A 12439-nucleotide genomic window follows, 5' to 3' on the forward strand; every position below is an offset into this window, starting at 1 on the left:
ACCCTTTAAGCTCTGACAGTGTTAATAATGCCAACATCTGTAAATGAATAATATTAACTGAACTACAGTCAATTGATGAAACAAAGAGGACAGTAAGAGTCACTGAGGAACTTTTGTAAACTTTCTCCTCATCTGTAAAGGCAGCTGTGGCTGATGTTGTAAACTCCTCACATAATGTGAACACCTGAACACGTCATGAGGCACGTTGTGAACACAGCATGGCTGCATGGCCTTTTTAATACGAGCAATGACACTTAAACATGAACCAAATGCAAGAAAAACAAGAAGAAAAAAACAAAACAAATACGAGGGCCTGGTTTTACTTCATGTGCACGAGCTTAAATCCCAAATTCAGAGTCGCCCCCCAAAAAACCGGCGACCAGACAGAAGGCAGAGGAGGGTTAATTGCCTCCACGGAGCATCACCACAAGCAGCTCACATTTCACATCTGCTAACAGGCAAACTGAAGCCAACCCACGCCAGGAGATTCGTGTGCGTTTGTGTCCTCCCTTTTCCCCTTTCTGGTTGTAGTTATATGAGAGAACCCCCCTCTTACCTTGCACATCCAGGCCATTCTTATTTCTATGCAGACAATGGTGGACCGCTTGTTTTCGTCAGCCCCAAAATGCCGTTCACCGCGTCCGTTTCCCAACACATGTATTCACGTCTGCCTCACAAGAGGACACGCAGATGCGGCGCAGTTACACGCGGGGATCGGCTCCATAAATATTGTAGTGTACCGTTATTCGTCTCCTCTGTCGGGTTTTTTTTTTTTTCCCCCATGGAGCTTGCTGGGACCTGGACTGAAGCTGCGCTGCTACTGGCCGGCATCGACGCAGAGCCCCGCCCCCTCCAGCGTCACGTGACGACCGCTGATTTCCTGACTTCTGCTTTTACATCAAGTCTGAAAATCAGTCTGTAGACGAGCTGCATTTTTCCACACGAAATCTTTCTTTTCTGCAGTTGAAATAAAATAAAAAAATGTTTTTCAATGTGTTGAATAAACAAGAGATCATTATATAATAATAATAATAATAATAATAATCTGTATTTGTTTAGCACCTTCCACACAAGAAATGCAGCACAAAGGTAAATAAAACGTATGAAAGGCTACGAATTAAAAATTAAAAATAAAATGAAATAGAATATATAGAATGCATATTAGCACAAGGTGAAAAATAAAACCCAGCCCCAATAATCTTAACATCAGTACAGTATAGTATATTTGCAGGATTCACATATACACCAATGAACACTGCAGCAGTATCAAATGGTCTCCATTCTCTTCTTTACTTTTCTAGATCAGTGGTGGAGATTTTAATCTTTAAAGCAAAACCTTGAGTCCACTGTCAACCAACTTTGAATCAATAGATAAACAACATAATCCAAGACAACAAGACCCGTTTAGAGACACCAGGAAGCAGATATCTTTAACATCTCTCTGAGCCAGGCTGCTGTTCACAAGTGCCTCAAGTCCGCTACCATCGTACCTGTGCCAAAAATGTCCCATGTTTTATGCCTAAATGACAACCGCCCCCCTGCACTGACATTAGGCTCGTCATGCAGTGCATCAGATCCATCCTAACCCAACCTTAGACCCCAACCAATTTGGAGATCAGACCAACCAGTCCATTAAGGATACAATATTCTCTTCCCTGCACTGGACCCAAACCCACTTGGAAAAGAAGTACACTCACATTAAAATGCTGTTCATAGTTTTTTACCTCAGCATTTATTACAAATCATTCCATAACGGCTAATAGGAATCTGATACACAGGGCTTCAAGACACCTCCTGACAACTGGAGCCTGGACTTTCTCACCTGAACAACCCAGTAGATCAGGAGAACGTCGAGCACCATCACCCTTAGCGCTCAGTCGACCTCCGTTCTCCCCGCTGACTCATGACGGCTCTGCCAGATCCAGCTTCAACCACGTCATCGAGCATGCTGAAGACGCGTCAGTGATGAGTCTCGTAGCGATGAAGCACACTAGAGAGGAGTTGGAGAATCTAGCTATGTGGTGCGAGGACAATAACCTCTCCATAAACGTGGGAAAGACCAGGGCTATGGTCATTGACGTCAGAAGAGGCCACGGTGAGCACCTCCCGCTGACAATCAATGGCACCTCCGGCGAAAGTCGGTATAGCTTTTGTAATGGTAAAATATAGCATTACTTATGTTACAAAAGTAGAAGCAGAAATTGCATGGAGAATTGTTTGCGCCTAATAAAAGTCAGATGGCGATGTAAACAGGAAGTGATGTGTAGGGTCACAGGGCAGGAATATACAATAGGCCACTGTCTTGAGAGGCCTCTGTCTTGAGACTGAGTACATCAAACCTAAGAGTTGATTGCATTTTGTTTGTGAGGAATATGCTGACTCTGCAGAGAACAGGAACTGTTTTTGATTAGTTGTGTGCCCATGTACTGTGGAACAGGGTTGTCGCTCCCCCTCTGTATCCGTATGCCTGTGACTTTTACCACGTTGAAATCTTGTCACAGACGGTCTTGGGTTTCTGTCACATACTTTTCCCTTGCAAGCAATAAACGGACAAAGACAACTTTGATTCAGAGACTTAATTCTTCATTCCTGATTGTCTGAGAAAATCACACTTTCCCGAAGAAAGCTCAGCAACGCCATCACTTCCTGCGGAGACTGAGGAAGGTGAACAAGAGCGAGATTTCAAACTGTGGTACTTTTTTGATATTGTATTGTGAAACCAAGCTATTATGCGGAAAACAAGGACATAGTTTGTGGGAAGATATTACTTTGGTAAAACAATTAGTTTCTGAAACTTCCTGCCAATACAACATAATGTAAGTCCAGGTTTGAGGCCGACTATGCTGTGATAACTCTGCACTGGAGTCGGTTCCTCCCTCCATGTGCTGTTTTCTTTACTGCATTAAAAATGTCCAGTCGCAGTGTTTTTAAAGTGAGATAGCAGGCTCTTTGTAAGATTGCCAACGGTAAATGCTCTTTTAAAGGAACCAATGGTTACCCAAATGTATCCTAATACAAGTGAGGCACACACTGTACCTTTCTCTCAGTCATACTGATAAATGAGAAATAAAACTCTTGCATTCAGGCTACTGTGCTGGTGTCATGTCAGCTGGGTTTCTTATCTGAGAATATTTATGTTATCTGGTGGGGAGGACGGTTCAGTGAAAGATAAACTCGGGACATACTATATGTTTTCATGAAGTGCTGAATTGAATGAATGAAATTGAATTCCAGGAAACAGATGTGCCAATGCTTCCTATTCTCAGGATGTGGTTATCTTGTTCAGGGTCCCTGCAGGAGGACGAGTTGCTGTCTGTCACTCAACAGATTCACACTGCTGACAACGGAGGGTCCAGTCCACGCTTTCTACATGTCTTTGGACTTTGGGAGGAAACAGGAGCACCAAGACGAAACACGAGCCGATATGGGGAGAACATGTTAAGACACAGGAAGCAGATATCTTGACCTTTTATGAGGAAAAAGAAGGGCTTCATTGGTAGAAGGCTATTCTTGCTCATGAAATGCACTCACTGGTATGGTCAGACTGAAAAGCCTATGTCACAACTTTTACAATTCTGACTAGTAAATAATAACACCTGTTAATGCAGATGTTATGTTATGACAAATCTCAATTTATCTCAATTGTAATCAATTTACTGAGACTGCGAGTCTTCCTAAGCTCTCTTGTTTCATGTCATCCTCTTGTCTCGCCGTCTGTCGCTTATTATATTATATGGAGAAAAAAAAAAGACACTTTTTTAGGAGGACGTTCACAGCTGCAATGTTTACAGTCTACGGTCAAACAATTCAAATGGTATGAATGCAGATAGGAGGTTTGTGAAAGGATGATTTCTACACCTGAATAAAAATATGTTTAGCAAAAAAGAATTTTGGACCAGACAGAATTCATCCCAGAAAAAGGTTTGAATAGATGATTTAGACCCATTTAAATACACCAAGGAAAGGAGCACAAGGCCCGGCTCCAGACAACCTATTTTTACATTTAATCTTTGGCTGTTCTTTGATGTTCTGTATATTTTCACAGAAACTCAACTCATACGTTCTTCAGACGCTGCCATTGTGTGTTGACTGCCTATACGGGGAGGCTGTAATTGAGTTCAGCTGCAGTCTGCCATTCTGCCAGACGACATGACACCTTGAGTAAATAGACTTTTTCCAAGATGTCAGTCTTGTTTGCAAATGAAAGAAACCAATCTGAGTTTTCCTCTCTTTTTTTCGAACAGCTATATTTGACCCCATCTGTAATTACTGCAACACAAACAAGCACGAATTCACCGAGGTACAAACATTTGCCGGTGGAAAGAGGAACATACACTCAAACCCTCTGAGCAGGCAACCACCGGCTGCTGGTGCTGTCAGCACATTAATTACATTTCTCAGTTATTTTCTCTTCAACCTTGCCAGGTGTGGAGCAGGTCCTCTCACCAAATCAAAAGCTCTACTGGGGTTATCAGCAAATCTCACTCTCACTCTTCTTCTCTGTTAAAGCTTTTCAAACAGAGCATGAACAATGTAATCCTCAAACTCTGAGAGAGCCACACCACGGATTAAACTCTCAGTGCATGCGTGTCCCGCTCAAACAGAGAAAGTCAAGGTCGTCTGCAGACCACGCATCTGAAATGACCTCTGGGTGATTAAGAGACTGTGGATAATACCCCGTCATCTTTTTGGATGTGATAAGCGCTATCAGCCACAGGAAAGCTGGGGAACATAACACAACGTCTTATAGATAATACTTCCTAATGGAAACAATGCTGTGTCCCAGTTTCATACAAGATACTAAATGTATGCAATTACGTATGTCAAAATACACTAGTATTGATGAGAGAGATATTTAAATCATCATGTTAATAATACACATGAAAATATTGTGTTCAGACTAAATCGTCTTATATATACATTTGCGAAAACAGAAGAGACAAAACACACGATATGTAAAGTTAGTTATTATCATTTGTTATGAAATTGCGGTAACAGTGATAATCTGATATTGTGACATCCCATTATAAAATATATACTAATTGTCTACAATAAAAACATAAAACCTTATACAATACATTGTTTGGTTTAAAGTTGAATACTTATACGTATTGATACGTTTTAAAGACAATACGCACGCTGATGCGTTGGGTTTAACATTCACAGAGATGTTTTGATGTTAAGTTTACATTTTTGGCATCTGTGAGCAACTCCTCAAACGCAAACTCAAAAAGTAGATTCTGTTTGCAACACCTGCTTGGATTTGGTATTGATGTGGGACACAGAATAAGAGTCAGATAGTGGTTCTGCACAGCTGTGCTTTGACCTAATGCTCATGTGCATGTTTAGCAGGTATGTTTACTGTACTCACCATCTTAGTTTAAAGGGTTAGCATGCTAGCATTGTCTAATTAGCACCACATGCATCATGCAGCTCAGGCTGGAGGGGAATATCATTTGTTTTGCAGGTCATAAAGGGCAACAATGTCATTAAAATCGGATGATGGTGCAAGAGGAAAAGTCAGATAATCATCAAAGTTTGAATAATTTATCCTGAAGGGTACACGATTGTGTGAATCAAAATTGAGATATTTCAATAGGGACTAAAGTGGGGAAGAACCTACCGACTGGCCTATCAAGCAGCACTGAAATGTTAATATTTAAGAACTTTTGTTTTCACACCTTTTCATCAGATATGGGTTTATGATGTAGTATTGATTTATATATATTATTGTATAATCAATACTATATATATATATATATATATATATATATATATATATATATATATATATATTATTGTATAATCAATACGATAACATGCACTGTAAAAAATGGACCATAGAGAATATTAGTCATACTTTTGAAAAGTTACCTACTTTTTTGATTTTTTTTCTCTAATCTGTGAAGAATAAATAAGAATAAAAAAATGTGCACAGTGGGACATTTCATTCCAGTTCAGTACTTTTTCTCTCTGAGCTAGTATCTAAAAATACTGGACACCAAGCTGAGAAGCAGGGCTCTGATTTCCTGAGTACCTGGATCCATTTGCTTGATGAGAATGGTCACCATTGGTCTGGTTCCCAGGCTTTAGTCCAGTGAGCCCAGTAAGAGGATGCCTGAGTGATGATGACTGAAACCCTCTCCCTGTGCTGAAAGACACACGCACAAAGCTGGGGAGGCTCCCAGCTGATGGAGACAAGTCGTTCTTCACAGTCTGCCAGTGTGGATGAGACTGGTCTGGAAAGAGGGCATCTGTAGATTGGAGTTTTACTTTTACTCAAACAAATAATCTCAATTAGTGGGTGTAAACCTTTACGCCAAATAACCAGTGTGTTTCAGTATGTTACAGAAGAGGATAACATAAAAATAATGATGTTTGTACATCACTGCATGTTTCCCTGTCTTAGATGTTGAGCAGCTACTATAATGCTCAACGATTACAAATAAACATGACAAGCTTTGCTCTCCTCAGTCCGGTCCAGTGTCCAGTGTCAAAAAACAAGAAGATTGCTCTGTGATCTAAACTCCCATAGAAATGTACCAGCATGGCAGCACGGATTGTTCCATCATTTCAAACTTTTGTTAATAAAAACGCTCTCTTTTAGATCATTTCTTTTTGCTGTCATCTCTGCTATCTAAAAGCTTCTACAACATTCAGTACTCTTTGTTCTGCTGCCTTGTTAAAAAAGTAAGTAATTCTTTAACTTTCACTGTGTTAATTTCACAACTTGTGTAAATAACCTCTTAATTAGCTTTTAATGAACCATTTAAAATGTAGTGGCAATCCAATCGTTACTCTCTAGAACAGGTATAGTCTCGCTGTGACTTGAATGGAGTGCAACTCATGCAGCACTTTCACACAAGTGGAGCATTTCAGACGACGACTCGCACAGAGGATGTACTCTCACATCAGATTGCCTCTAGCTACAGACACAGCGGATAAGCTGCTGTCCCATGTTCCTTCTCTGCTCCCCAGACAGCTTACCAGGATGAATCATCTTGACTCAATATGACAGATTTGCCTCTCCTGCCACTGAAAGGGAGCATGAATTGAATCTAATTACCATGTGTTCTTTTTCCATGCTGTCTCATTCTGATAATGTGTGTAATGATTCATCTTAAAACACAAGCGTCGTTTATATTCATATTATGTTTAGGTTATGTTGCCCTTGAGTAGCTTTAAGGTCATTGTATTGTTTCTTTTTTGACAGTATCTCTATCTGTCTCCGAAAACAACCCTCTGATAAATGTCCCCATTGTCATGCAGTAGGTCTGTGCAGCAGTTGTGCTTTACTGCCTCTTAGTGGTTATGACAGGATTTTAAGGACTTCAGTCAAATGTCCTTAATTTCTCACCAGTTGTTCTGAATTCTGAATGGACGATTATAAAGAGATGTGTTTGTGCCATGTCTTATTTGTAGATCCTGAGACAGAAGACAACGTTATTTGTTAGCAATGTCATCTTAGAAACTATGCTCGGGTCTATAGTATACCATGTACTATTCCTCGATCTCTGATAATATTACATTTGTAAACAACCAATCCGTGTTTAAATTGACAAGAGGAACGCTGACGGTGGCAATCACTAGCGCCACTAACGGCCATCCAAGGTTCCGTTCAGTTACATTGTGATGCGTTCAAGCTTCTGTTCAGTAAAAAGGAGTGTTGGGCGAAGGTAAATTATTACGGTTATCATGATGTGTTCACGCGAAATCTAAAACGAATGCAGTCTAATGGGCTACAACAGTCCTGCAATAAATCATAAAGGTTCAAATGTTTTTGTTCGACTGTTTTAGAAAGGTGTTGCTTCAACTGTATAATTTGGAGAATGCCATTGAAATGTATTAAGTTATAGTGACAGCTGGTTCTTGAATTTTGTTGTGAGTCACATCTCTACAGTACAGCTCAACAGCACCACAATTATGACATTTTTGTTAAAGACAGCATGATGTAGAACATGTCGTCCCTTCTCTCCTACTTTCCTGTCTCCAGTATCCAGTAAAGGCTAAAAACCCGCCAAAAATGGTCCTAACACTTTTTTGAAACAATAAATCGTAGGCCAAATGTGGAGTTGGACAAAACACTTTTTTCCCTCCATTTGGTAGCAGTTACACTTGTCTCAGTGGCCGTGAAAATGCAGATGTGATATCATATGAGTAACTTTTCATTTTCAACATGTACAAGAAGTTGAAATGCAACAACAAAACTGAGCTGACCCACAGCTCCACAACAGCTTCTAAAAGCACCTTGACGTTGACTGTTTTGTCAGCTGCCAAGGTCAACAATGAAGTTTCATAAAATAAATCTTATATATATTCAGCAAAAGACAAAACCTCAAGATGTGTGCCGCTCTTGAGCAAGAGGAGCTGAGCTGTTCAGCGTTCTACAGGCTGGTTGTTGCCCGGAGGGAGCTCAGGTGAGTTTACCTCGAAAACAATGGATGATAAAAGAATAAAAAAATAACTCTGTGCCCTGTGATCAATAAATAGTGTACGCACTTCGAGAGTATATCATTCATTCAGCAGCACAGTTATGTTTTTAGTTCAGCCTGAAGATAATTTCCAGCGGCAGTAAAACGATGCTTCTCTCTAGATTCACAATTCATGGTTCAACTATCATAGTATTGTCAAGAGAAGATTCTTTCGGATCAAAAATGTTCAGGATTCTTTTTTTTTTTTTTTTTAAAGCATCTATATAATCACTAATTTTTTAATAACATACATTGTCAAGACAATGTGAAAGCTGTCACTCCGGGAGCTGCTTAGAGACCAAAAACAGCTAAAAGAGAGTGAATGTTGGACATACATTAATATCAACACGACTACAAATGAGAGAAGAAGGAACGACTTAGTTCAGCTTATCTTAGTGCAGAAGAAGCGGCTAGCCAGACAGCGACCAGCACCTCTCAAACTCGCTTATTAACAAGGTATTTAGTTTTTGCTTGATCCCAAATAGAAAAACAGTGTAAAAACAAAACATTGTGGTTTTCAGCGGGAGTTTTAATGTCCTGGAGTCTCCATTGGTTGCCGAGCAACGAAACGTCACAATAAGACTTTAAATCATCAGCCCTAAAGGAAGGCTGTTCAGTTCCCTTTGAGCAGAGCCAGGCTTGCTGTGTCCAGTCTGTGTGTTACGCTGAGCTATAGGCCGCTAGCGAGAGACTCATTTTTACCAGACGAGAGAGTGTTCTTCTCATCTGACCCTTCTGAAAACAAAAGGAGTATGCGTATTTCCCAAAAATGTTGAGTTATTCCCTGTGAAGTAAGCTGCAAAAATAACGATGGATTCCTTAACAGACAGATGGCCTCTGAGGCCTCAGCAGAGCTCAGTGAGTTTCTTTTGAGGGCATATGTTTTGTTTTCCTCAGCTCGAAAGCTGCAGAATTTCAGTTTAGAAGAGTCGGTTGGATTTATAGACATCAGCTTACATTCTTCCACTTTTACCAAAGCACTGTGGTGGATGTGTGACAGATGTGTCAGAGGACAGCAGCACTTTGACCAAAGCAACCAGAAACTGTTGCAACCTGGTGGGTGAAAAGCTCCACAGTGACGTGACGACATGAGGTAAATTAGGAATTCAGTGGAAACTAACTTTCTCCAAGTGGTGAGCTATAAAATCACACTAACGCCAGAGCTGTTGGGGGACAATAACAACAACATGTCAGCCCCTGATAATAACCAGACTGGGTGAAAAGTGGACCATGGATCTGTTGTGGAGACGTTTGAAAGCATTTCCATTTTCCACCAAACGTGTGAGTCATTCAGACACAACACTGCAGCGGTTTAATTAAACATTTATTAAGTGATTGTCTGCTGCCTGTGGTTCGGCAGCATTTGGCTCAGTCCCTGTGGCCTGGACTAATCCCCAGCATTTTGTGCTGAGATAACAAGAAGATGACAAGCTGAGAAGAGGAGAGGGAGTGAAAATGGGTTGCGCCTTTTCGTTACAAACAAACACGGCTGAGGGGTGAAGGCTGTGATCAATCCATCTGTCTTCCTGCTTCTCTCTCTCTCTTTTTGTCTACTCTTCCACCTTCTGTCTTTCTCTTCATCTCTCTCTTCTTCACTAATGAGAGCCGTGGGGTTTCTCAGTAGCCTAACAACCAGCATGTTTGTCTCTGCCCAGACACCAGGGGGCACAGATTACTGCTCCTGTAGCCTATACACATACACAAATAAATAGAGAACTCACAAGGCTGCCAGTTTTATTACTTTTTTTTTTTTTTTTAGCAGTTCTGAGCTGCACTGAGAATATCACTCAGTGAACAATGCATGTAGCCGGGACAGAAGTAGGGCCAGAGAAGAGTGGCATGAGCCATCTGACAACAAGTCTCGTCCTTACCACCCACAACCACATTCAAAAAGGTATTTCACTCTCATGAAGCAATAATTAGCGCATGGAGAAAGTAATGTTTCCACATAATGACTGTTATCACTTGAACATTAGACTCACATTTTGGCATTCATTAATTATTATATGAAAGTCATTGTTAGAAATTGTTCCAGGTAAAGTGTCACTTTCTTATCGGTCTGCACATTACGGGAGAATTCATTATCTCTACTACAAGGAAGAAATTATGGAAGAGAGAACGATCTGCCTCAGGCGTGCATCAACCTTTACGCGCCATTATTACATTCTGCCACGGATATGAAACATAATTTCTCATACAGTATCAGCAGTGGCACTTCTGGAGTGCCAGCATTATTACTACAGCCTCAATGTGGATGTGATGTAGGATGTAAAATGCATGAGGAAATGTAAAAGTGTCTCGCAGTTACATCTCAGTGTATTGGTTATATAGAAGGCCCATTTATTTCAGAGACTATACCAAAAATAAGTGTTTTGCTTGCAACCACATCACAACAACCCATAATCTCGGCAGATTCTCACAAATATCATTGGTGAGAAAATGAATATATTTCTAAAGATTAGGCTGCCACCTAGTGGACTCGACTCAACCAGACACACACAGAGGCGAATTGAAATGGAATTTTGTAGAAAGAATCCCGACATGGGACGAGGTAAAGGCATCGCGTAAAAAGTATCTGTACATTTTACATTCGGATGATTATTTAAAACTTTCCACGACACCAATCTCCCTCACAAACACACACACGCGCGCACACATTATCGGTTAATGTAGAAATAATGGTGGAGTCACAAATAGCGAGCGTTAGCTACTTTGGACACCTGTTCTCAGTTTGCTGTTCAACTGCTCGCTTCATGTGTGCTGAAGGTCAGAAGATAATGCGCATGGAGCCCACAGCTCCAGCCTTCTTTAAAGACGGACTAATTTAGCCAACTCTGAGCCAATGACAACAGTGCTCGTCAATCAGCCAATCAAATTAGGGTGGGGCAACACCACTTCTGAGCATGCGTACTACTGTTGTTTCCCCACAATCAGGGCGCTTGACTTTGCAGTTTCGAAGCATATTTAAAACTATTATGTCAGCGACTGGCCTTAAATGATATGAGAATGATGAATAGCATATGTAACTGAGGAGCGCATTAAAATATAATTTTATAAATGTCTGCATTACTCTGTACCAATAAATCCAGCCTTTTCTTCTCACACGTTGACTCCCAATACGTGTTACAAACAGGAAACGTTACAACAGAAATCCTTTTAGTTATTTCCACTCACTAAGTCGCCATTTCTCAACAAAAGACGTGCATTTTACAAACAGTTTAATCCACTATTTGAGCAGATGCTTTTTGTTGTCCAACAAGATTGATCAGTGAGTGTCTGGTGATATCCAGTGACCAAAATGAACTGGGTTAGATTCCCTCATTTTTATTCACTAGATAAGATCATAAAAATACTGAAGCATGGGCATCTGCCACCTAAAAATGCTGCAATCTTATTTATTGCAAAAAACAACAACCCCCGAATCCCTGTTGAGAGGAAACCAAACATGTATTGCCAGTCAAGATTTAAAAAATAAGTTACATTAATATACACACACACAAGTTGCCAACAGTAAGAAGCTTTTCGGATAACTGCCTCCCAACACAACAAGACCTAATAGTTCAACAAGTTGTTTTTAAGATTTTAATCTCTAACAGGACAGTTCCTTTAGAGCTGTGCTGTATTACATATCATTACATTATAGGCTTACAATCAATATATATACATCACTTAAATTGGGGACAACCTGAGAACTAATAGATTCAACATGTGATTTATTTACCTTCTGTTATATTGTCATGAACAGTTATCAAACGACAGATAACTTTTGCATTTAGTAAGACAAGAGTGCAGCATTATTCTCATTTATTCCTGAAAGAATTTTTTTATTTTTACCAAATTAGTATAGCTAAAACAAAGCTTGAGAATCAAAACTTAAGACTGAAATATGTCAGGATTGTTTTACACTTAGTTTGGGGGTAATCTAAACCCGTTGCCCACAGCTGCATGACAACATAGCTGAGTAACAT

Source organism: Cyclopterus lumpus, chromosome 17 (assembly GCF_009769545.1).
Source record: "Cyclopterus lumpus isolate fCycLum1 chromosome 17, fCycLum1.pri, whole genome shotgun sequence".
NCBI classification, from domain to species: Eukaryota; Metazoa; Chordata; class Actinopteri; order Perciformes; family Cyclopteridae; genus Cyclopterus; species Cyclopterus lumpus.